General features: G+C 39.6%; 4 long non-coding RNA genes across 5 annotated transcripts; all 4 read right to left on the minus strand.

Moving 5' to 3' along the window:
- Positions 1-2,423: 2,423 nt before the first annotated feature.
- Positions 2,424-4,016, minus strand: LOC121545271. Its single transcript, XR_005996240.2, has 6 exons — positions 3,926-4,016; positions 3,605-3,700; positions 3,393-3,466; positions 3,018-3,143; positions 2,648-2,782; positions 2,424-2,512 (listed from the first exon to the last, which is right to left on the minus strand). It is a non-coding gene; the product is annotated as an uncharacterized LOC121545271 (long non-coding RNA).
- Positions 4,017-8,627: 4,611 nt separating this feature from the next.
- Positions 8,628-10,626, minus strand: LOC121563369. 2 transcript variants are annotated; one of them, XR_006657636.1, is made up of 6 exons: positions 10,134-10,626; positions 9,811-9,906; positions 9,599-9,672; positions 9,222-9,347; positions 8,852-8,986; positions 8,628-8,716 (listed from the first exon to the last, which is right to left on the minus strand). It is a non-coding gene; the product is annotated as an uncharacterized LOC121563369 (long non-coding RNA). The 2 variants fall into 2 exon arrangements; XR_006657637.1 differs by having other exon boundaries at positions 9,599-9,675.
- Positions 10,627-13,715: 3,089 nt separating this feature from the next.
- LOC123482258 lies at positions 13,716-15,593 on the minus strand. Its single transcript, XR_006657638.1, has 3 exons — positions 14,216-15,593; positions 13,891-13,986; positions 13,716-13,752 (listed from the first exon to the last, which is right to left on the minus strand). It is a non-coding gene; the product is annotated as an uncharacterized LOC123482258 (long non-coding RNA).
- A 3,330-nt stretch (positions 15,594-18,923) lies between these two features.
- Positions 18,924-21,146, minus strand: LOC121545294. The gene is made up of 6 exons (XR_006657639.1): positions 20,428-21,146; positions 20,106-20,201; positions 19,894-19,967; positions 19,518-19,643; positions 19,148-19,282; positions 18,924-19,012 (listed from the first exon to the last, which is right to left on the minus strand). It is a non-coding gene; the product is annotated as an uncharacterized LOC121545294 (long non-coding RNA).
- Positions 21,147-25,588: the final 4,442 nt, after the last annotated feature.

A 25,588-nucleotide genomic window follows, 5' to 3' on the forward strand; every position in this document is an offset into this window, starting at 1 on the left:
CCCGACCATTTATTCTGAATGTATTTAACTTGTCTAAAATGTGATCCACTCCGCCCCGGCTTCTCCCTGAAACCAGAGTGTACCAGCACATCTTTCAAATTTTTATTTCGCCGATATGCTGATATTACTCTGAACTGTTGGAGAATCTCCACCTCCTCCCTCGTCTGCTCAAAATGATCCTTCACTATGGAATTAAACCTCATAGAAGACTGTGAATATGTGGTGACAAATGGAATAATGCATCCATCATTACTAGTCCTCCCACATATAGGTTCCGTTACAGACATATTGTTCACCTCTGCTCTTATAGTGCGGAGGAAACGTTTTGAGTATCCTCTGGGTCTGAGAGCCTTAAAAAGAATTCCTACAGCCTCCTTGACATGTTTTTCCTGTGTACAAATCCTATTAAATCTAATAAGCTGCGACTTTATCAACCCCCTGTAGGTGTGTTTTGGATGAAAACTGGATTTATGTAAGAGGGAATGGGTGTCCGTAGGTTTAAAATAAACCTTTGTTGCTAATCGCTTCAGGTTATCATTCCCCTCTACAAAGAATACCTCAGTGTCCAAAAATTCTATTCGTTCCGGCTGAACATTGTGTTTAATCGTAATTGACGGATGATGTGTATTCAGAATCTTCACAAATTCCATAAAATCTGAAAGTGAATGTGTCCATAACCCAAATATATCATCTAGATACCGTAAATACAAAATTGGAAGCTTTATACATTTGGGGAAGACTGATTGTTCCCATTCTGCCATATAAATATTGGCATAGGACGGGGCAAACTTCTTCCCCATAGCTGTACCATGGATTTGAAGAAACCAATTAGAATTAAATTCAAAGTCATTTCTTGTTAAACTGAGTTCCAATAGTTGTAGTAAAGCCCCATCTGGTCTATCTAGGTCTGGATATTTATGGAAGATGTTTTTGATCGCTCTAAGACCCAACTTGGTGTCAATGTTGGTATACAATGAGTCAATATCAATTGAAAAAAACACAGTTTCTTGAGGCACACTAATTTCTTTCAATTTTGTCACAAATTCATACGTGTCTTTAATGAAACTTTGATGTTTCCGTGACAGAGGATTTATAAAATAATCTAAATACTCTGCTATTCTATACGATTCCGAGCCACAGTCCGATACAATCGGCCTACCACATGGAACCTCAGAAGGAATGGTCCAAGTCTCAGGAGGTTTGTGGATTTTAGGCAACAAATAAAATTGTCTGGGACGTGGGGTATCTGGTCCAAATAGGTAAAACATTTGTTTGTCTGTAATGTAATTATTCTCATAAAGTTCTCCTAAAATCTGCCTAATTTGTCTCTGGGTCTCCTGCTGCAATGAATGAGTCAATGGTCTATAATGTTTAGAATTACTCAATTGCCTTTTCGCCTCGATCAGATACTGTGTTTGATCCAAAATAACAATCTTTGATCCTTTATCCGCTGGTTTTATAACTATGTTGGAATTCTTACTTAAGGATTTTAAGGATTTACGTTCTTGTTTTGTAAGATTATCTTTCCCTGCCATATAAAACCTAAATGTACTAAAAGAGGTAAAGTCTCTTTGAATTAAAGTCTGCATCGTATTAGACACTCCCTCTAACTTAGGCTCCCAATGTGATGGACCAATAAATGGTATTTTTTGGTTATCAGTATTATAATTAAAATGATCAAGTAATTTTAATTTTCTATGATAGGTATGCAGATCCCTCCTGAGCTCCATGCAATCTATCTTAGTGGGTGTCGGGATAAACATAAGACCCTTCTCCAGAAGTTGCTGTTCTGCCGCTGTAAGTCTAAAAGTAGTCGATAAGTTAAGTACATTAGAGTGCTGGGGAGTAATACCAATACACTCTTCCCCTCTTAATAGTTTAACTGGTCTAGCCAGTGATTAAAAATGTTTACAGCTGTATCTGGTCTCCAATGTATTGGGTCGTCCTGCACTGTGTGAAATCTAAGTTTATTCAGATCCAATAGTTCCCTACAATTCTTCTGAATATACTTGTTCAATTGATTCAGTACCTCCTGCTTTTCCCATGGAAGCTCATCTGAAAAATGTATGATAGGAACATAAACCTGTGCATGAGGAAAAACTTCACCTGCTTTATTCAGTAGCTGTTGCAACTGCTTGACTGCAGTGGTATACTGCTGGTTCAAGCCGTTAACAAGACCCACTGATAGAACAACCTTCTGTGTGTTTTGCTGTTTCTCCAACTTGCCTATCACTCCTGCAATATGTCTGAAGGTTGCTCCCGGAAAACTATCTATCTGTGTATTAGTGTCAGTGAAACTAGAAATACGCGCAAGGTTGGAATCCCCAATAAAGACCACGGGCTTTTTTAATCTCAATACTCCAATCATTTATTTTCCTTTCAGTTCTCGAATGACATGTGGGATAAAAAAGTTTCTCCTTTTCTACAGGTTCCAGTATTGGTTCTGTCCCAGGGCCCGTGTCTTTTCCATTTGCCATTGCTACCTTACCCTGATGGTCCTCTTGCTGTGAACCTGTCGTAGAATTGGATAAAACCATGTCATCCATCAAAACAGCCACATTGTTCAATGGTAATTTTTGACCATTGCCGTTATTCACCGTCATCTCCAACGCCTCTACTGTTAAGAGTAAATTTGAGGGCTCTCTACCTGGAAGGGTCAAGGCTGGGGCTTTAGGCTCGGCCAAATTGTTTCTTGGTCGCTGAGTTTGGGGATTCGGTATCCCCGTGCTCTTCCTGATTATTGGGGTAAGTCTGAAGCTAGTCCCGCCACTCTTTGCAGGACCTAATTCCCGAGGGGTGAGACAGGACAAGAGGGGAGATAGTTGGTTAGTAGGTGAGCTCGTCGAAGGAACCACTCTACAAAGTGAAGTAGACCCAACATGAACTTCTACCTGCACCTCCCTTCTCTGCATACCCCCAGCAAGCCCTGTGGTATTGCTGTTGATAGTCTGACTATTGTTTATCGATTTATCTACAGGATTACTGAAGGCCTGTTTATTCACCATATTGTCCCTTACCGAAGTATCACTCTGGCCCCCTGGGATATTCCTGCATATTCCAAAGTCCCTGTGGGCCTGGGCTCCCATTGAGACCCTACCAGTTGGTGACTTGCTGGTCACCGCAGCCGCATAACTGGAATGGGCCTGATGAGAAGTTATCAGTTTAGTAGAGGCCGGCGGGTCAATTGGTTTTTGCAACATGTTTTTTAAGGTACTTACTGACGATGATGTAAATTTGTGTTTATATCTTGCCTTTGCCCACATCACCGCTTTATCTAGAGCTTCTTGATTATAAGTTGGGCTATTCTGAATGCATAAGGCAATTACCCCATCATAATGCTCCCTCAGAATATCCATATTATTCTCCATCCACCTACTGGTATTAAGTTTTACCTTTGCCAGGGTCTGTTGGTTAGGCGAGGAGGGTTTAATAAAGGCCGCCAATTTGTTCACCTGTCTTACCATCCCTGCTGGAAAAGAATGATTAACTGCAGAATGATCTAATATTTCTGAGTGATGAATTGCTTGTAGAGCCTTGAAATATCCCTTTGTGCAAGTATTATCTTGCAAAGAAGAAACATTCCTAATCTCTCCAGTAGACTCACCCTCATCATTTAAACTAACTAGAGCCTGGAAACGGTTATGTAGTGGCACTGCCATGGTAAAGGTTCAAAACCAGGAACCCTTGCTGGAACTCCCAACTGAAAGAAGGGATCATATAAAGGTTAAAATGCCCCCCACAATATATAATTGGAACCAATCAACCCCCCAAAAAATTATATATATACACACATACAAAAGACAAAAAGAAAAATATATACACCCAAGACAAAAAGAAAAATTAGAAAGAATTAGCCCTATTTTAGATAAAAAACTCCAATGAAACAAAACCCAATGTAAAGAAAGGATAAGAGGTCAGCACTCACAACTCATTTACTCCAACAACAAAAAATTGTCCGTTGCCAACTGGTGGTTACCCCAGATCCGTAGGAAATTACCACTTTAGGTTAGGTGTCACTCCATAAAAAACACACAAAGGTGAGAAAAAAACCCCACTCAGGTGGGAGAAAAACACTCCATTCAAAAGTGATCACTCCTTTATGGTTCAATTCTGATAGTGGTTCCACTTCAAGTCACTCCAAATGTTCAAATCTTCATGTGTACACACAGTGATTTTGGGAGTACTCACCAACCCAGAGAAATGGATATCTCACACGGAAAAGAGCTCTTCCACCAAGTCTCCAAAGGTCCATGTGCTTATCTTTGTTTGTAGGAAAAATGGTGTCCTTTTAAAATAGTGAGATACAGTAATCCTCTTCTGATTCACATTATCAAAACCTTTTTGGTTTCAAGGTAAAAAGATAAAAGGAGTATTGTTTAAAATTTGGAAGAAAAAATTCCTGACGTTTCGCACAATTCGTGCTTCTTCAGAGGAAATAGACAGAAAATGAGAAGAGGCCAGCCCATATAGTATGAGAACGGGTGAGGGGAGGGGGTTTAAGCTACTAAGCCTGACCTTCCATTGGTGGACTATTATGTCCATCCTATACCCTCCAACACACCTGTCCTTAATTCTACAAATTTCCCATTGTTTTTTCACCTTCCTTGTATAAACCAATCTACACGAAGGGAAAATGTGGTTTTGTTATGACATCGTTCCCCACTACAAGAAGACCTCTAAAGAAATTCCAAATAAATGAATCAAAAGAAAACAGGGCCAAAACACATAAGACAAAAAAAGAAAAAAAGAAAAAGACAACTTTAATAAAACAAAAATAATTTACATATTAACAAGGTTCCAATTATAATATAAAAGTGCTCCTGATATATGAGATTCAAGTTTCTCTGGGTAAAAGTATCTAATTAGGAGGAGGAGAACAGGGCTCTGGCGGGTTAGGTTTAAGAGAAAATTGCCCTTCAAGAGGACCAAATACACGGGCACATGTTCTCTAATTCTATTTCTCCTATTGATACATCATAGTCCTACAGGAAATTGGGAGATATACCCCAAAGAAAGATGTTATGGTTTATCCCTAAAAAAGAACAGATAAGAGTAACCTTTTCCTCCAAGAGGATAATTGGGCTCTCATACTTTTGTTTCAGACTTGTGGGATTCCTGATATCCACTTTTTAAGTCCCAAGGGGGTTAGGGTTAAGGTTAGATTTGAGGCTTGAGTTCCAATTAAGGTTGGTATCGGGGTCAAGGTTCAGGGATTGAGGTGGGGTTAAGATTAGGATTGCGATTGGGGTTAGGATTAGAACTGAGGTTATTATCCGGATTGAGATTAGGTTTAGGATTAGGGTTAAGGTTAAAGCTAGGGTTGGGATTGCTCCAGTTTCAGGTAAGGTTAAGGTTAGGGTTCGAGCAAGGATCAGAGTTACAATCAAGGTTAGGGTTATAGTTAGGGTAAACCAAGAGGTTAGACTTAGGGTTCAAGTTAAGTTTAAAGCTTGCGTTAGGGTTAAGGTTATGATCAAGGTTAGGTTTAGGATGGAGGTTAAGGTTAGAGATAGGGTTGGGATAGGGTTAGGGGTTAGGGTTAGGGTTAGGGTTAGGGTTAGGGTTAGGTTTAGGTTTAAAGTTAGAGAAGGTTAAGGTTAGGTTTAGGATGGAGGTTAAGGTTAGAGATAGGGTTGGGATAGGGTTAGGGGTTAGGGGTTAGGGGTTAGGGTTAGGGTTAGGGTTAGGTTTAGGTTTAGGATTAGGTTTAAAGTTAGAGCTAGAATTGAAATTGCTCCGGTTAAAGTTAGGATTAAGGTTATAATCAAGGTTAAGGTTAAGTTTTGGATTAGGGTTGGGGTTATAGTTAAAGTAAACTGGGGTTGGGATGGTTCAGGTTAGTGTTCAGGTCAGAGTTCGAAAAGTTTAGGTCTCTAATACTTTTCATTAAGGCCTTTAGGATTACAAGTACCCAATTTTTTTATCCAACACCGCTCCTGGATCTGTCTGTGTTTTAGCGACCACCCCTGGTTAGATTCCAACCCTGCTATTCTTAACTGAGCTACTGGATGGGATCTAAAGTGGATGTATAGTGTGCTTTTAACCGACTCCTTACTTATATGATAGAGATGTTGTTTGAGTCTGGCTTCCAAGGAGTTCCTAGTTTCTCCAATATACAGTTTTCCACATTGTAGACATTCAATTCCATATACAATGTTGGTGGTCTTCAATTGAAATACCTCCCATACTGGAGCCCCTAGACCCGACCATTTATTCTGAATGTATTTAACTTGTCTAAAATGTGATCCACTCCGCCCCGGCTTCTCCCTGAAACCAGAGTGTACCAGCACATCTTTCAAATTTTTATTTCAGCCGATATGCTGATATTACTCTGAACTGTTGGAGAATCTCCACCTCCTCCCTCGTCTGCTCAAAATGATCCTTCACTATGGAATTAAACCTCATAGAAGACTGTGAATATGTGGTGACAAATGGAATAATGCATCCATCATTACTAGTCCTCCCACATATAGGTTCCGTTACAGACATATTGTTCACCTCTGCTCTTATAGTGCGGAGGAAACGCTTTGAGTATCCTCTGGGTCTGAGAGCCTTAAAAAGAATTCCTACAGCCTCCTTGACATGTTTTTCCTGTGTACAAATCCTATTAAATCTAATAAGCTGCGACTTTATCAACCCCCTGTAGGTGTGTTTTGGATGAAAACTGGATTTATGTAAGAGGGAATGGGTGTCCGTAGGTTTAAAATAAACCTTTGTTGCTAATCGCTTCAGGTTATCATTCCCCTCTACAAAGAATACCTCAGTGTCCAAAAATTCTATTCGTTCCGGCTGAACATTGTGTTTAATCGTAATTGACGGATGATGTGTATTCAGAATCTTCACAAATTCCATAAAATCTGAAAGTGAATGTGTCCATAACCCAAATATATCATCTAGATACCGTAAATACAAAATTGGAAGCTTTATACATTTGGGGAAGACTGATTGTTCCCATTCTGCCATATAAATATTGGCATAGGACGGGGCAAACTTCTTCCCCATAGCTGTACCATGGATTTGAAGAAACCAATTAGAATTAAATTCAAAGTCATTTCTTGTTAAACTGAGTTCCAATAGTTGTAGTAAAGCCCCATCTGGTCTATCTAGGTCTGGATATTTATGGAAGATGTTTTTGATCGCTCTAAGACCCAACTTGGTGTCAATGTTGGTATACAATGAGTCAATATCAATTGAAAAAAAACACAGTTTCTTGAGGCACACTAATTTCTTTCAATTTTGTCACAAATTCATACGTGTCTTTAATGAAACTTTGATGTTTCCGTGACAGAGGATTTATAAAATAATCTAAATACTCTGCTATTCTATACGATTCCGAGCCACAGTCCGATACAATCGGCCTACCACATGGAACCTCAGAAGGAATGGTCCAAGTCTCAGGAGGTTTGTGGATTTTAGGCAACAAATAAAATTGTCTGGGACGTGGGGTATCTGGTCCAAATAGGTAAAACATTTGTTTGTCTGTAATGTAATTATTCTCATAAAGTTCTCCTAAAATCTGCCTAATTTGTCTCTGGGTCTCCTGCTGCAATGAATGAGTCAATGGTCTATAATGTTTAGAATTACTCAATTGCCTTTTCGCCTCGATCAGATACTGTGTTTGATCCAAAATAACAATCTTTGATCCTTTATCCGCTGGTTTTATAACTATGTTGGAATTCTTACTTAAGGATTTTAAGGATTTACGTTCTTGTTTTGTAAGATTATCTTTCCCTGCCATATAAAACCTAAATGTACTAAAAGAGGTAAAGTCTCTTTGAATTAAAGTCTGCATCGTATTAGACACTCCCTCTAACTTAGGCTCCCAATGTGATGGACCAATAAATGGTATTTTTTGGTTATCAGTATTATAATTAAAATGATCAAGTAATTTTAATTTTCTATGATAGGTATGCAGATCCCTCCTGAGCTCCATGCAATCTATCTTAGTGGGTGTCGGGATAAACATAAGACCCTTCTCCAGAAGTTGCTGTTCTGCCGCTGTAAGTCTAAAAGTAGTCGATAAGTTAAGTACATTAGAGTGCTGGGGAGTAATACCAATACACTCTTCCCCTCTTAATAGTTTAACTGGTCTAGCCAGTGATTAAAAAATGTTTACAGCTGTATCTGGTCTCCAATGTATTGGGTCGTCCTGCACTGTGTGAAATCTAAGTTTATTCAGATCCAATAGTTCCCTACAATTCTTCTGAATATACTTGTTCAATTGATTCAGTACCTCCTGCTTTTCCCATGGAAGCTCATCTGAAAAAATGTATGATAGGAACATAAACCTGTGCATGAGGAAAAACTTCACCTGCTTTATTCAGTAGCTGTTGCAACTGCTTGACTGCAGTGGTATACTGCTGGTTCAAGCCGTTAACAAGACCCACTGATAGAACAACCTTCTGTGTGTTTTGCTGTTTCTCCAACTTGCCTATCACTCCTGCAATATGTCTGAAGGTTGCTCCCGGAAAACTATCTATCTGTGTATTAGTGTCAGTGAAACTAGAAATACGCGCAAGGTTGGAATCCCCAATAAAGACCACGGGCTTTTTAATCTCAATACTCCAATCATTTATTTTCCTTTCAGTTCTCGAATGACATGTGGGATAAAAAAGTTTCTCCTTTTCTACAGGTTCCAGTATTGGTTCTGTCCCAGGGCCCGTGTCTTTTCCATTTGCCATTGCTACCTTACCCTGATGGTCCTCTTGCTGTGAACCTGTCGTAGAATTGGATAAAACCATGTCATCCATCAAAACAGCCACATTGTTCAATGGTAATTTTTGACCATTGCCGTTATTCACCGTCATCTCCAACGCCTCTACTGTTAAGAGTAAATTTGAGGGCTCTCTACCTGGAAGGGTCAAGGCTGGGGCTTTAGGCTCGGCCAAATTGTTTCTTGGTCGCTGAGTTTGGGGATTCGGTATCCCCGTGCTCTTCCTGATTATTGGGGTAAGTCTGAAGCTAGTCCCGCCACTCTTTGCAGGACCTAATTCCCGAGGGGTGAGACAGGACAAGAGGGGAGATAGTTGGTTAGTAGGTGAGCTCGTCGAAGGAACCACTCTACAAAGTGAAGTAGACCCAACATGAACTTCTACCTGCACCTCCCTTCTCTGCATACCCCCAGCAAGCCCTGTGGTATTGCTGTTGATAGTCTGACTATTGTTTATCGATTTATCTACAGGATTACTGAAGGCCTGTTTATTCACCATATTGTCCCTTACCGAAGTATCACTCTGGCCCCCTGGGATATTCCTGCATATTCCAAAGTCCCTGTGGGCCTGGGCTCCCATTGAGACCCTACCAGTTGGTGACTTGCTGGTCACCGCAGCCGCATAACTGGAATGGGCCTGATGAGAAGTTATCAGTTTAGTAGAGGCCGGCGGGTCAATTGGTTTTTGCAACATGTTTTTTTAAGGTACTTACTGACGATGATGTAAATTTGTGTTTATATCTTGCCTTTGCCCACATCACCGCTTTATCTAGAGCTTCTTGATTATAAGTTGGGCTATTCTGAATGCATAAGGCAATTACCCCATCATAATGCTCCCCTCAGAATATCCATATTATTCTCCATCCACCTACTGGTATTAAGTTTTACCTTTGCCAGGGTCTGTTGGTTAGGCGAGGAGGGTTTAATAAAGGCCGCCAATTTGTTCACCTGTCTTACCATCCCTGCTGGAAAAGAATGATTAACTGCAGAATGATCTAATATTTCTGAGTGATGAATTGCTTGTAGAGCCTTGAAATATCCCTTTGTGCAAGTATTATCTTGCAAAGAAGAAACATTCCTAATCTCTCCAGTAGACTCACCCTCATCATTTAAACTAACTAGAGCCTGGAAACGGTTATGTAGTGGCACTGCCATGGTAAAGGTTCAAAACCAGGAACCCTTGCTGGAACTCCCAACTGAAAGAAGGGATCATATAAAGGTTAAAATGCCCCCCACAATATATAATTGGAACCAATCAACCCCCAAAAAAATTATATATATACACACATACAAAAGACAAAAAGAAAAATATATACACCCAAGACAAAAAAGAAAAAATTAGAAAGAATTAGCCCTATTTTAGATAAAAAACTCCAATGAAACAAAACCCAATGTAAAGAAAGGATAAGAGGTCAGCACTCACAACTCATTTACTCCAACAACAAAAAATTGTCCGTTGCCAACTGGTGGTTACCCCAGATCCGTAGGAAATTACCACTTTAGGTTAGGTGTCACTCCATAAAAACACACAAAGGTGAGAAAAAAAACCCCCACTCAGGTGGGAGAAAAACACTCCATTCAAAAGTGATCACTCCTTTATGGTTCAATTCTGATAGTGGTTCCACTTCAAGTCACTCCAAATGTTCAAATCTTCATGTGTACACACAGTGATTTTGGGAGTACTCACCAACCCAGAGAAATGGATATCTCACACGGAAAAGAGCTCTTCCACCAAGTCTCCAAAGGTCCATGTGCTTATCTTTGTTTGTAGGAAAAATGGTGTCCTTTTTAAAATAGTGAGATACAGTAATCCTCTTCTGATTCACATTATCAAAACCTTTTTGGTTTCAAGGTAAAAAGATAAAAGGAGTATTGTTTAAAATTTGGAAGAAAAAAATTCTTGACGTTTCGCACAATTCGTGCTTCTTCAGAGGAAATAGACAGAAAATGAGAAGAGGCCAGCCCATATAGTATGAGAACGGGTGAGGGGAGGGGTTTAAGCTACTAAGCCTGACCTTCCATTGGTGGACTATTATGTCCATCCTATACCCTCCAACACATCTGTCCTTAATTCTACAAATTTCCCATTGTTTTTTCACCTTCCTTGTATAAACCAATCTACACGAAGGGAAAATGTGGTTTTGTTATGACATCGTCCCCACTACAAGAAGACCTCTAAAGAAATTCCAAATAAATGAATCAAAAGAAAACAGGGCCAAAACACATAAGACAAAAAAAGAAAAAAAGAAAAAGACAACTTTAATAAAACAAAAATAATTTACATATTAACAAGGTTCCAATTATAATATAAAAGTGCTCCTGATATATGAGATTCAAGTTTCTCTGGGTAAAAGTATCTAATTAGGAGGAGGAGAACAGGGCTCTGGCGGGTTAGGTTTAAGAGAAAATTGCCCTTCAAGAGGACCAAATACACGGGCACATGTTCTCTAATTCTATTTCTCCTATTGATACATCATAGTCCTACAGGAAATTGGGAGATATACCCCAAAGAAAGATGTTATGGTTTATCCCTAAAAAAGAACAGATAAGAGTAACCTTTTCCTCCAAGAGGATAATTGGGCTCTCATACTTTTGTTTCAGACTTGTGGGATTCCTGATATCCACTTTTAAGTCCCAAGGGGGTTAGGGTTAAGGTTAGATTTGAGGCTTGAGTTCCAATTAAGGTTGGTATCGGGGTCAAGGTTCAGGGATTGAGGTGGGGTTAAGATTAGGATTGCGATTGGGGTTAGGATTAGAACTGAGGTTATTATCCGGATTGAGATTAGGTTTAGGATTAGGGTTAAGGTTAAAGCTAGGGTTGGGATTGCTCCAGTTTCAGGTAAGGTTAAGGTTAGGGTTCGAGCAAGGATCAGAGTTACAATCAAGGTTAGGGTTATAGTTAGGGTAAACCAAGAGGTTAGACTTAGGGTTCAAGTTAAGTTTAAAGCTTGCGTTAGGGTTAAGGTTATGATCAAGGTTAGGTTTAGGGTGGAGGTTAAGGTTAGAAATAGGGTTGGGATAGGGTTAGGGGTTAGGGTTAGGGTTAGGGTTAGGGTTAGGGTTAGGGTTAGGGTTAGGGTTAGGTTTAAAGTTAGAGAAGGTTAAGGTTAGGTTTAGGATGGAGGTTAAGGTTAGAGATAGGGTTGGGATAGGGTTAGGGGTTAGGGGTTAGGGTTAGGGTTAGGGTTAGGGTTAGGTTTAGGTTTAGGATTAGGTTTAAAGTTAGAGCTAGAATTGAAATTGCTCCGGTTAAGGTTAGGATTAAGGTTATAATCAAGGTTAAGGTTAAGTTTTGGATTAGGGTTGGGGTTATAGTTAAAGTAAACTAGGGTTGGGATGGTTCAGGTTAGTGTTCAGGTCAGAGTTCGAAAAGTTTAGGTCTCTAATACTTTTCATTAAGGCCTTTAGGATTACAAGTACCCAATTTTTTTATCCAACACCGCTCCTGGATCTGTCTGTGTTTTAGCGACCACCCCTGGTTAGATTCCAACCCTGCTATTCTTAACTGAGCTACTGGATGAGATCTAAAGTGGATGTATAGTGTGCTTTTAACCGACTCCTTACTTATATGATAGAGATGTTGTTTGAGTCTGGCTTCCAAGGAGTTCCTAGTTTCTCCAATATACAGTTTTCCACATTGTAGACATTCAATTCCATATACAATGTTGGTGGTCTTCAATTGAAATACCTCCCATACTGGAGCCCCTAGACCCGACCATTTATTCTGAATGTATTTAACTTGTCTAAAATGTGATCCACTCCGCCCCGGCTTCTCCCTGAAACCAGAGTGTACCAGCACATCTTTCAAATTTTTATTTCGCCGATATGCTGATATTACTCTGAACTGTTGGAGAATCTCCACCTCCTCCCTCGTCTGCTCAAAATGATCCTTCACTATGGAATTAAACCTCATAGAAGACTGTGAATATGTGGTGACAAATGGAATAATGCATCCATCATTACTAGTCCTCCCACATATAGGTTCCGTTACAGACATATTGTTCACCTCTGCTCTTATAGTGCGGAGGAAACGTTTTGAGTATCCTCTGGGTCTGAGAGCCTTAAAAAGAATTCCTACAGCCTCCTTGACATGTTTTTCCTGTGTACAAATCCTATTAAATCTAATAAGCTGCGACTTTATCAACCCCCTGTAGGTGTGTTTTGGATGAAAACTGGATTTATGTAAGAGGGAATGGGTGTCCGTAGGTTTAAAATAAACCTTTGTTGCTAATCGCTTCAGGTTATCATTCCCCTCTACAAAGAATACCTCAGTGTCCAAAAATTCTATTCGTTCCGGCTGAACATTGTGTTTAATCGTAATTGACGGATGATGTGTATTCAGAATCTTCACAAATTCCATAAAATCTGAAAGTGAATGTGTCCATAACCCAAATATATCATCTAGATACCGTAAATACAAAATTGGAAGCTTTATACATTTGGGGAAGACTGATTGTTCCCATTCTGCCATATAAATATTGGCATAGGACGGGGCAAACTTCTTCCCCATAGCTGTACCATGGATTTGAAGAAACCAATTAGAATTAAATTCAAAGTCATTTCTTGTTAAACTGAGTTCCAATAGTTGTAGTAAAGCCCCATCTGGTCTATCTAGGTCTGGATATTTATGGAAGATGTTTTTGATCGCTCTAAGACCCAACTTGGTGTCAATGTTGGTATACAATGAGTCAATATCAATTGAAAAAAACACAGTTTCTTGAGGCACACTAATTTCTTTCAATTTTGTCACAAATTCATACGTGTCTTTAATGAAACTTTGATGTTTCCGTGACAGAGGATTTATAAAATAATCTAAATACTCTGCTATTCTATACGATTCCGAGCCACAGTCCGATACAATCGGCCTACCACATGGAACCTCAGAAGGAATGGTCCAAGTCTCAGGAGGTTTGTGGATTTTAGGCAACAAATAAAATTGTCTGGGACGTGGGGTATCTGGTCCAAATAGGTAAAACATTTGTTTGTCTGTAATGTAATTATTCTCATAAAGGCCGCCAATTTGTTCACCTGTCTTACCATCCCTGCTGGAAAAGAATGATTAACTGCAGAATGATCTAATATTTCTGAGTGATGAATTGCTTGTAGAGCCTTGAAATATCCCTTTGTGCAAGTATTATCTTGCAAAGAAGAAACATTCCTAATCTCTCCAGTAGACTCACCCTCATCATTTAAACTAACTAGAGCCTGGAAACGGTTATGTAGTGGCACTGCCATGGTAAAGGTTCAAAACCAGGAACCCTTGCTGGAACTCCCAACTGAAAGAAGGGATCATATAAAGGTTAAAATGCCCCCCACAATATATAATTGGAACCAATCAACCCCAAAAAAAATTATTATATATATACACACATACAAAAGACAAAAAGAAAAATATATACACCCAAGACAAAAAGAAAAAATTAGAAAGAATTAGCCCTATTTTAGATAAAAAACTCCAATGAAACAAAACCCAATGTAAAGAAAGGATAAGAGGTCAGCACTCACAACTCATTTACTCCAACAACAAAAAATTGTCCGTTGCCAACTGGTGGTTACCCCAGATCCGTAGGAAATTACCACTTTAGGTTAGGTGTCACTCCATAAAAACACACAAAGGTGAGAAAAAAAACCCCCCACTCAGGTGGGAGAAAAACACTCCATTCAAAAGTGATCACTCCTTTATGGTTCAATTCTGATAGTGGTTCCACTTCAAGTCACTCCAAATGTTCAAATCTTCATGTGTACACACAGTGATTTTGGGAGTACTCACCAACCCAGAGAAATGGATATCTCACACGGAAAAGAGCTCTTCCACCAAGTCTCCAAAGGTCCATGTGCTTATCTTTGTTTGTAGGAAAAATGGTGTCCTTTTTAAAATAGTGAGATACAGTAATCCTCTTCTGATTCACATTATCAAAACCTTTTTGGTTTCAAGGTAAAAAGATAAAAGGAGTATTGTTTAAAATTTGGAAGAAAAAATTCCTGACGTTTCGCACAATTCGTGCTTCTTCAGAGGAAATAGACAGAAAATGAGAAGAGGCCAGCCCATATAGTATGAGAACGGGTGAGGGGAGGGGTTTAAGCTACTAAGCCTGACCTTCCATTGGTGGACTATTATGTCCATCCTATACCCTCCAACACACCTGTCCTTAATTCTACAAATTTCCCATTGTTTTTTCACCTTCCTTGTATAAACCAATCTACACGAAGGGAAAATGTGGTTTTGTTATGACATCGTTCCCCACTACAAGAAGACCTCTAAAGAAATTCCAAATAAATGAATCAAAAGAAAACAGGGCCAAAACACATAAGACAAAAAAAGAAAAAAAGAAAAAGACAACTTTAATAAAACAAAAATAATTTACATATTAACAAGGTTCCAATTATAATATAAAAGTGCTCCTGATATATGAGATTCAAGTTTCTCTGGGTAAAAGTATCTAATTAGGAGGAGGAGAACAGGGCTCTGGCGGGTTAGGTTTAAGAGAAAATTGCCCTTCAAGAGGACCAAATACACGGGCACATGTTCTCTAATTCTATTTCTCCTATTGATACATCATAGTCCTACAGGAAATTGGGAGATATACCCCAAAGAAAGATGTTATGGTTTATCCCTAAAAAAGAACAGATAAGAGTAACCTTTTCCTCCAAGAGGATAATTGGGCTCTCATACTTTTGTTTCAGACTTGTGGGATTCCTGATATCCACTTTTTAAGTCCCAAGGGGGTTAGGGTTAAGGTTAGATTTGAGGCTTGAGTTCCAATTAAGGTTGGTATCGGGGTCAAGGTTCAGGGATTGAGGTGGGGTTAAGATTAGGATTGCGATTGGGGTTAGGATTAGAACTGAGGTTATTATCCGGATTGAGATTAGGTTTAGGATTAGGGTTAAGGTTAAAGCTAGGGGTTGGGATTGCTCCAGTTTCAGGTAAGGTTAAGGTTAGGGTTCGAGCAAGGATCAGAGTTACAATCAAGGTTAGGGTTATAGTTAGGGTAAACCAAGAGGTTAGACTTAGGGTTCAAGTTAAGTTTAAAGCTTGCGTTAGGGGTTAAGGTTATGATCAAGGTTAGGTTTAGGGTGGAGGTTAAGGTTAGAGATAGGGTTGGGATAGGGTTAGGGGTTAGGGTTAGGGTTAGGGTTAGGGTTAGGGTTAGGTTTAGGTTTAAAGTTAGAGAAGGTTAAGGTTAGGTTTAGGATGGAGGTTAAGGTTAGAGATAGGGTTGGGATAGGGTTAGGGGTTAGGGGTTAGGGGTTAGGGTTAGGGTTAGGGTTAGGGTTAGGTTTAGGTTTAGGATTAGGTTTAAAGTTAGAGCTAGAATTGAAATTGCTCCGGTTAAAGTTAGGATTAAGGTTATAATCAAGGTTAAGGTTAAGTTTTGGATTAGGGTTGGGGTTATAGTTAAAGTAAACTAGGGTTGGGATGGTTCAGGTTAGTGTTCAGGTCAGAGTTCGAAAAGTTTAGGTCTCTAATACTTTTCATTAAGGCCTTTAGGATTACAAGTACCCAATTTTTTTATCCAACACCGCTCCTGGATCTGTCTGTGTTTTAGCGACCACCCCTGGTTAGATTCCAACCCTGCTATTCTTAACTGAGCTACTGGATGGGATCTAAAGTGGATGTATAGTGTGCTTTTAACCGACTCCTTACTTATATGATAGAGATGTTGTTTGAGTCTGGCTTCCAAGGAGTTCCTAGTTTCTCCAATATACAGTTTTCCACATTGTAGACATTCAATTCCATATACAATGTTGGTGGTCTTCAATTGAAATACCTCCCATACTGGAGCCCCTAGACCCGACCATTTATTCTGAATGTATTTAACTTGTCTAAAATGTGATCCACTCCGCCCCGGCTTCTCCCTGAAACCAGAGTGTACCAGCACATCTTTCAAATTTTTATTTCGCCGATATGCTGATATTACTCTGAACTGTTGGAGAATCTCCACCTCCTCCCTCGTCTGCTCAAAATGATCCTTCACTATGGAATTAAACCTCATAGAAGACTGTGAATATGTGGTGACAAATGGAATAATGCATCCATCATTACTAGTCCTCCCACATATAGGTTCCGTTACAGACATATTGTTCACCTCTGCTCTTATAGTGCGGAGGAAACGTTTTGAGTATCCTCTGGGTCTGAGAGCCTTAAAAAAGAATTCCTACAGCCTCCTTGACATGTTTTTCCTGTGTACAAATCCTATTAAATCTAATAAGCTGCGACTTTATCAACCCCCTGTAGGTGTGTTTTGGATGAAAACTGGATTTATGTAAGAGGGAATGGGTGTCCGTAGGTTTAAAATAAACCTTTGTTGCTAATCGCTTCAGGTTATCATTCCCCTCTACAAAGAATACCTCAGTGTCCAAAAATTCTATTCGTTCCGGCTGAACATTGTGTTTAATCGTAATTGACGGATGATGTGTATTCAGAATCTTCACAAATTCCATAAAATCTGAAAGTGAATGTGTCCATAACCCAAATATATCATCTAGATACCGTAAATACAAAATTGGAAGCTTTATACATTTGGGGAAGACTGATTGTTCCCATTCTGCCATATAAATATTGGCATAGGACGGGGCAAACTTCTTCCCCATAGCTGTACCATGGATTTGAAGAAACCAATTAGAATTAAATTCAAAGTCATTTCTTGTTAAACTGAGTTCCAATAGTTGTAGTAAAGCCCCATCTGGTCTATCTAGGTCTGGATATTTATGGAAGATGTTTTTGATCGCTCTAAGACCCAACTTGGTGTCAATGTTGGTATACAATGAGTCAATATCAATTGAAAAAACACAGTTTCTTGAGGCACACTAATTTCTTTCAATTTTGTCACAAATTCATACGTGTCTTTAATGAAACTTTGATGTTTCCGTGACAGAGGATTTATAAAATAATCTAAATACTCTGCTATTCTATACGATTCCGAGCCACAGTCCGATACAATCGGCCTACCACATGGAACCTCAGAAGGAATGGTCCAAGTCTCAGGAGGTTTGTGGATTTTAGGCAACAAATAAAATTGTCTGGGACGTGGGGTATCTGGTCCAAATAGGTAAAACATTTGTTTGTCTGTAATGTAATTATTCTCATAAAGTTCTCCTAAAATCTGCCTAATTTGTCTCTGGGTCTCCTGCTGCAATGAATGAGTCAATGGTCTATAATGTTTAGAATTACTCAATTGCCTTTTCGCCTCGATCAGATACTGTGTTTGATCCAAAATAACAATCTTTGATCCTTTATCCGCTGGTTTTATAACTATGTTGGAATTCTTACTTAAGGATTTTAAGGATTTACGTTCTTGTTTTGTAAGATTATCTTTCCCTGCCATATAAAACCTAAATGTACTAAAAGAGGTAAAGTCTCTTTGAATTAAAGTCTGCATCGTATTAGACACTCCCCTCTAACTTAGGCTCCCAATGTGATGGACCAATAAATGGTATTTTTGGTTATCAGTATTATAATTAAAATGATCAAGTAATTTTAATTTTCTATGATAGGTATGCAGATCCCTCCTGAGCTCCATGCAATCTATCTTAGTGGGTGTCGGGATAAACATAAGACCCTTCTCCAGAAGTTGCTGTTCTGCCGCTGTAAGTCTAAAAGTAGTCGATAAGTTAAGTACATTAGAGTGCTGGGGAGTAATACCAATACACTCTTCCCCTCTTAATAGTTTAACTGGTCTAGCCAGTGATTAAAAATGTTTACAGCTGTATCTGGTCTCCAATGTATTGGGTCGTCCTGCACTGTGTGAAATCTAAGTTTATTCAGATCCAATAGTTCCCTACAATTCTTCTGAATATACTTGTTCAATTGATTCAGTACCTCCTGCTTTTCCCATGGAAGCTCATCTGAAAAATGTATGATAGGAACATAAACCTGTGCATGAGGAAAAACTTCACCTGCTTTATTCAGTAGCTGTTGCAACTGCTTGACTGCAGTGGTATACTGCTGGTTCAAGCCGTTAACAAGACCCACTGATAGAACAACCTTCTGTGTGTTTTGCTGTTTCTCCAACTTGCCTATCACTCCTGCAATATGTCTGAAGGTTGCTCCCGGAAAACTATCTATCTGTGTATTAGTGTCAGTGAAACTAGAAATACGCGCAAGGTTGGAATCCCCAATAAAGACCACGGGCTTTTTAATCTCAATACTCCAATCATTTATTTTCCTTTCAGTTCTCGAATGACATGTGGGATAAAAAAGTTTCTCCTTTTCTACAGGTTCCAGTATTGGTTCTGTCCCAGGGCCCGTGTCTTTTCCATTTGCCATTGCTACCTTACCCTGATGGTCCTCTTGCTGTGAACCTGTCGTAGAATTGGATAAAACCATGTCATCCATCAAAACAGCCACATTGTTCAATGGTAATTTTTGACCATTGCCGTTATTCACCGTCATCTCCAACGCCTCTACTGTTAAGAGTAAATTTGAGGGCTCTCTACCTGGAAGGGTCAAGGCTGGGGCTTTAGGCTCGGCCAAATTGTTTCTTGGTCGCTGAGTTTGGGGATTCGGTATCCCCGTGCTCTTCCTGATTATTGGGGTAAGTCTGAAGCTAGTCCCGCCACTCTTTGCAGGACCTAATTCCCGAGGGGTGAGACAGGACAAGAGGGGAGATAGTTGGTTAGTAGGTGAGCTCGTCGAAGGAACCACTCTACAAAGTGAAGTAGACCCAACATGAACTTCTACCTGCACCTCCCTTCTCTGCATACCCCCAGCAAGCCCTGTGGTATTGCTGTTGATAGTCTGACTATTGTTTATCGATTTATCTACAGGATTACTGAAGGCCTGTTTATTCACCATATTGTCCCTTACCGAAGTATCACTCTGGCCCCCTGGGATATTCCTGCATATTCCAAAGTCCCTGTGGGCCTGGGCTCCCATTGAGACCCTACCAGTTGGTGACTTGCTGGTCACCGCAGCCGCATAACTGGAATGGGCCTGATGAGAAGTTATCAGTTTAGTAGAGGCCGAGCGGGTCAATTGGTTTTTGCAACATGTTTTTTAAGGTACTTACTGACGATGATGTAAATTTGTGTTTATATCTTGCCTTTGCCCACATCACCGCTTTATCTAGAGCTTCTTGATTATAAGTTGGGCTATTCTGAATGCATAAGGCAATTACCCCATCATAATGCTCCCTCAGAATATCCATATTATTCTCCATCCACCTACTGGTATTAAGTTTTACCTTTGCCAGGGTCTGTTGGTTAGGCGAGGAGGGTTTAATAAAGGCCGCCAATTTGTTCACCTGTCTTACCATCCCTGCTGGAAAAGAATGATTAACTGCAGAATGATCTAATATTTCTGAGTGATGAATTGCTTGTAGAGCCTTGAAATATCCCTTTGTGCAAGTATTATCTTGCAAAGAAGAAACATTCCTAATCTCTCCAGTAGACTCACCCTCATCATTTAAACTAACTAGAGCCTGGAAACGGTTATGTAGTGGCACTGCCATGGTAAAGGTTCAAAACCAGGAACCCTTGCTGGAACTCCCAACTGAAAGAAGGGATCATATAAAGGTTAAAATGCCCCCCACAATATATAATTGGAACCAATCAACCCCCAAAAAAATTATATATATACACACATACAAAAGACAAAAAGAAAAATATATACACCCAAGACAAAAAGAAAAAATTAGAAAGAATTAGCCCTATTTTAGATAAAAAACTCCAATGAAACAAAACCCAATGTAAAGAAAGGATAAGAGGTCAGCACTCACAACTCATTTACTCCAACAACAAAAAATTGTCCGTTGCCAACTGGTGGTTACCCCAGATCCGTAGGAAATTACCACTTTAGGTTAGGTGTCACTCCATAAAAACACACAAAGGTGAGAAAAAAAACCCCCACTCAGGTGGGAGAAAAACACTCCATTCAAAAGTGATCACTCCTTTATGGTTCAATTCTGATAGTGGTTCCACTTCAAGTCACTCCAAATGTTCAAATCTTCATGTGTACACACAGTGATTTTGGGAGTACTCACCAACCCAGAGAAATGGATATCTCACACGGAAAAGAGCTCTTCCACCAAGTCTCCAAAGGTCCATGTGCTTATCTTTGTTTGTAGGAAAAATGGTGTCCTTTTTAAAAATAGTGAGATACAGTAATCCTCTTCTGATTCACATTATCAAAACCTTTTTGGTTTCAAGGTAAAAAGATAAAAGGAGTATTGTTTAAAATTTGGAAGAAAAAATTCCTGACGTTTCGCACAATTCGTGCTTCTTCAGAGGAAATAGACAGAAAATGAGAAGAGGCCAGCCCATATAGTATGAGAACGGGTGAGGGGAGGGGTTTAAGCTACTAAGCCTGACCTTCCATTGGTGGACTATTATGTCCATCCTATACCCTCCAACACACCTGTCCTTAATTCTACAAATTTCCCATTGTTTTTTCACCTTCCTTGTATAAACCAATCTACACGAAGGGAAAATGTGGTTTTGTTATGACATCGTTCCCCCACTACAAGAAGACCTCTAAAGAAATTCCAAATAAATGAATCAAAAGAAAACAGGGCCAAAACACATAAGACAAAAAAAAGAAAAAAAGAAAAAGACAACTTTAATAAAACAAAAATAATTTACATATTAACAAGGTTCCAATTATAATATAAAAGTGCTCTGATATATGAGATTCAAGTTTCTCTGGGTAAAAGTATCTAATTAGGAGGAGGAGAACAGGGCTCTGGCGGGTTAGGTTTAAGAGAAAATTGCCCTTCAAGAGGACCAAATACACGGGCACATGTTCTCTAATTCTATTTCTCCTATTGATACATCATAGTCCTACAGGAAATTGGGAGATATACCCCAAAGAAAGATGTTATGGTTTATCCCTAAAAAAGAACAGATAAGAGTAACCTTTTCCTCCAAGAGGATAATTGGGCTCTCATACTTTTGTTTCAGACTTGTGGGATTCCTGATATCCACTTTTTAAGTCCCAAAGGGGGTTAGGGTTAAGGTTAGATTTGAGGCTTGAGTTCCAATTAAGGTTGGTATCGGGGTCAAGGTTCAGGGATTGAGGTGGGGTTAAGATTAGGATTGCGATTGGGGTTAGGATTAGAACTGAGGTTATTATCCGGATTGAGATTAGGTTTAGGATTAGGGTTAAGGTTAAAGCTAGGGTTGGGATTGCTCCAGTTTCAGGTAAGGTTAAGGTTAGGGTTCGAGCAAGGATCAGAGTTACAATCAAGGTTAGGGTTATAGTTAGGGTAAACCAAGAGGTTAGACTTAGGGTTCAAGTTAAGTTTAAAGCTTGCGTTAGGGTTAAGGTTATGATCAAGGTTAGGTTTAGGGTGGAGGTTAAGGTTAGAAATAGGGTTGGGATAGGGTTAGGGGTTAGGGTTAGGGTTAGGGTTAGGGTTAGGGTTAGGGTTAGGTTTAGGTTTAAAGTTAGAGAAGGTTAAGGTTAGGTTTAGGATGGAGGTTAAGGTTAGAGATAGGGTTGGGATAGGGTTAGGGGTTAGGGGTTAGGGGTTAGGGTTAGGGTTAGGGTTAGGGTTAGGTTTAGGTTTAGGATTAGGTTTAAAGTTAGAGCTAGAATTGAAATTGCTCCGGTTAAAGTTAGGATTAAGGTTATAATCAAGGTTAAGGTTAAGTTTTGGATTAGGGTTGGGGTTATAGTTAAAGTAAACTAGGGTTGGGATGGTTCAGGTTAGTGTTCAGGTCAGAGTTCGAAAAGTTTAGGTCTCTAATACTTTTCATTAAGGCCTTTAGGATTACAAGTACCCAATTTTTTTATCCAACACCGCTCCTGGATCTGTCTGTGTTTTAGCGACCACCCCTGGTTAGATTCCAACCCTGCTATTCTTAACTGAGCTACTGGATGGGATCTAAAGTGGATGTATAGTGTGCTTTTAACCGACTCCTTGCTTATATGATAGAGATGTTGTTTGAGTCTGGCTTCCAAGGAGTTCCTAGTTTCTCCAATATACAGTTTTCCACATTGTAGACATTCAATTCCATATACAATGTTGGTGGTCTTCAATTGAAATACCTCCCATACTGGAGCCCCTAGACCCGACCATTTATTCTGAATGTATTTAACTTGTCTAAAATGTGATCCACTCCGCCCGGCTTCTCCCTGAAACCAGAGTGTACCAGCACATCTTTCAAATTTTTATTTCGCCGATATGCTGATATTACTCTGAACTGTTGGAGAATCTCCACCTCCTCCCTCGTCTGCTCAAAATGATCCTTCACTATGGAATTAAACCTCATAGAAGACTGTGAATATGTGGTGACAAATGGAATAATGCATCCATCATTACTAGTCCTCCCACATATAGGTTCCGTTACAGACATATTGTTCACCTCTGCTCTTATAGTGCGGAGGAAACGCTTTTGAGTATCCTCTGGGTCTGAGAGCCTTAAAAGAATTCCTACAGCCTCCTTGACATGTTTTTCCTGTGTACAAATCCTATTAAATCTAATAAGCTGCGACTTTATCAACCCCCTGTAGGTGTGTTTTGGATGAAAACTGGATTTATGTAAGAGGGAATGGGTGTCCGTAGGTTTAAAATAAACCTTTGTTGCTAATCGCTTCAGGTTATCATTCCCCTCTACAAAGAATACCTCAGTGTCCAAAAATTCTATTCGTTCCGGCTGAACATTGTGTTTAATCGTAATTGACGGATGATGTGTATTCAGAATCTTCACAAATTCCATAAAATCTGAAAGTGAATGTGTCCATAACCCAAATATATCATCTAGATACCGTAAATACAAAATTGGAAGCTTTATACATTTGGGGAAGACTGATTGTTCCCATTCTGCCATATAAATATTGGCATAGGACGGGGCAAACTTCTTCCCCATAGCTGTACCATGGATTTGAAGAAACCAATTAGAATTAAATTCAAAGTCATTTCTTGTTAAACTGAGTTCCAATAGTTGTAGTAAAGCCCCATCTGGTCTATCTAGGTCTGGATATTTATGGAAGATGTTTTTGATCGCTCTAAGACCCAACTTGGTGTCAATGTTGGTATACAATGAGTCAATATCAATTGAAAAAAACACAGTTTCTTGAGGCACACTAATTTCTTTCAATTTTGTCACAAATTCATACGTGTCTTTAATGAAACTTTGATGTTTCCGTGACAGAGGATTTATAAAATAATCTAAATACTCTGCTATTCTATACGATTCCGAGCCACAGTCCGATACAATCGGCCTACCACATGGAACCTCAGAAGGAATGGTCCAAGTCTCAGGAGGTTTGTGGATTTTAGGCAACAAATAAAATTGTCTGGGACGTGGGGTATCTGGTCCAAATAGGTAAAACATTTGTTTGTCTGTAATGTAATTATTCTCATAAAGTTCTCCTAAAATCTGCCTAATTTGTCTCTGGGTCTCCTGCTGCAATGAATGAGTCAATGGTCTATAATGTTTAGAATTACTCAATTGCCTTTTCGCCTCGATCAGATACTGTGTTTGATCCAAAATAACAATCTTTGATCCTTTATCCGCTGGTTTTATAACTATGTTGGAATTCTTACTTAAGGATTTTAAGGATTTACGTTCTTGTTTTGTAAGATTATCTTTCCCTGCCATATAAAACCTAAATGTACTAAAAGAGGTAAAGTCTCTTTGAATTAAAGTCTGCATCGTATTAGACACTCCCTCTAACTTAGGCTCCCAATGTGATGGACCAATAAATGGTATTTTTTGGTTATCAGTATTATAATTAAAATGATCAAGTAATTTAAATTTTCTATGATAGGTATGCAGATCCCTCCTGAGCTCCATGCAATCTATCTTAGTGGGTGTCGGGATAAACATAAGACCCTTCTCCAGAAGTTGCTGTTCTGCCGCTGTAAGTCTAAAAGTAGTCGATAAGTTAAGTACATTAGAGTTAGGGTTAGGGTTAGGGTTAGGGTTAGGGTTAGGTACAGGGATAAAAACTCCATCGGACACCCCTGTCCAATTCTGTATGTGGAGAAGGTAATGTCGTGGGGAGCTGGGGTTTGTTATGTTGTACTTCTGGGAGGCCGTAGATGTCCATTGATGTGCTTTGGAGGGGGCTAGATGGATTTCAAAATTTGGCTATGTTTTTTGCACATACAGGGATAAAAACTCAATTGGACCCTGTCCAATTCTGTATGTGGAGAAGGTAATGTCGTGGGGAAATGGGGTTTGTTTTGTTGTTCTTCTGGGAGGCCGTAGATGTCCATTGATGTGCTTTGGAGGAAATTTGGCTATGTTTTTTGCACATACAGGGATAAAAACTCAATTGGACACCCCTGTCCAATTCTGTATGTGGAGAAGGTAATGTCGTGGGGAGCTGGGGTTTGTTTTGTTGTACTTCTGGGAGGCCGTAGATGTCCATTGATGTGCTTTGGAGGGGCTAGATGGATTTCAAAAATTTGGCTATGTTTTTTGCACATAGGTACAGGGATAAAAACTCCATCGGACACCCCTGTCCAATTCTGTATGTGGAGAAGGTAATGTCGTGGGGAGCTGGGGTTTGTTATGTTAGGGTTGGGTTAGGGTTAGGGTTAGGGTTAGGGTTAGGGTTAGGGTTGGGTTAGGGGTTAGGGTTAGGGTTAGGGTTAGGGGGTTAGGGTTAGGGTTAGGGTTAGGGTTAGGGTTAGGGTTAGGGTTAGGTTAGGGTTGGGTTAGGTACAGGGATAAAAACTCCATCGGACACCCCTGTCCAATTCTGTATGTGGAGAAGTTAATGTCGTGGGGAGCTGGGGTTTGTTTTGTTGTACTTCTGGGAGGCCGTAGATGTCCATTGATGTGCTTTGGCGGGGGCTAGATGGATTTCAAATTTTGTTATGTTTTTTGCACATAGGTACAGGGATAAAACTCCATCGGACACCCCTGTCCAATTCTGTATGTGGAGAAGGTAATGTCGTGGGGAGCTGGGGTTTGTTTTTGTTGTAC

Source organism: Coregonus clupeaformis, chromosome 30, assembly GCF_020615455.1.
Source record: "Coregonus clupeaformis isolate EN_2021a chromosome 30, ASM2061545v1, whole genome shotgun sequence".
NCBI lineage: Eukaryota > Metazoa > Chordata > Actinopteri > Salmoniformes > Salmonidae > Coregonus > Coregonus clupeaformis.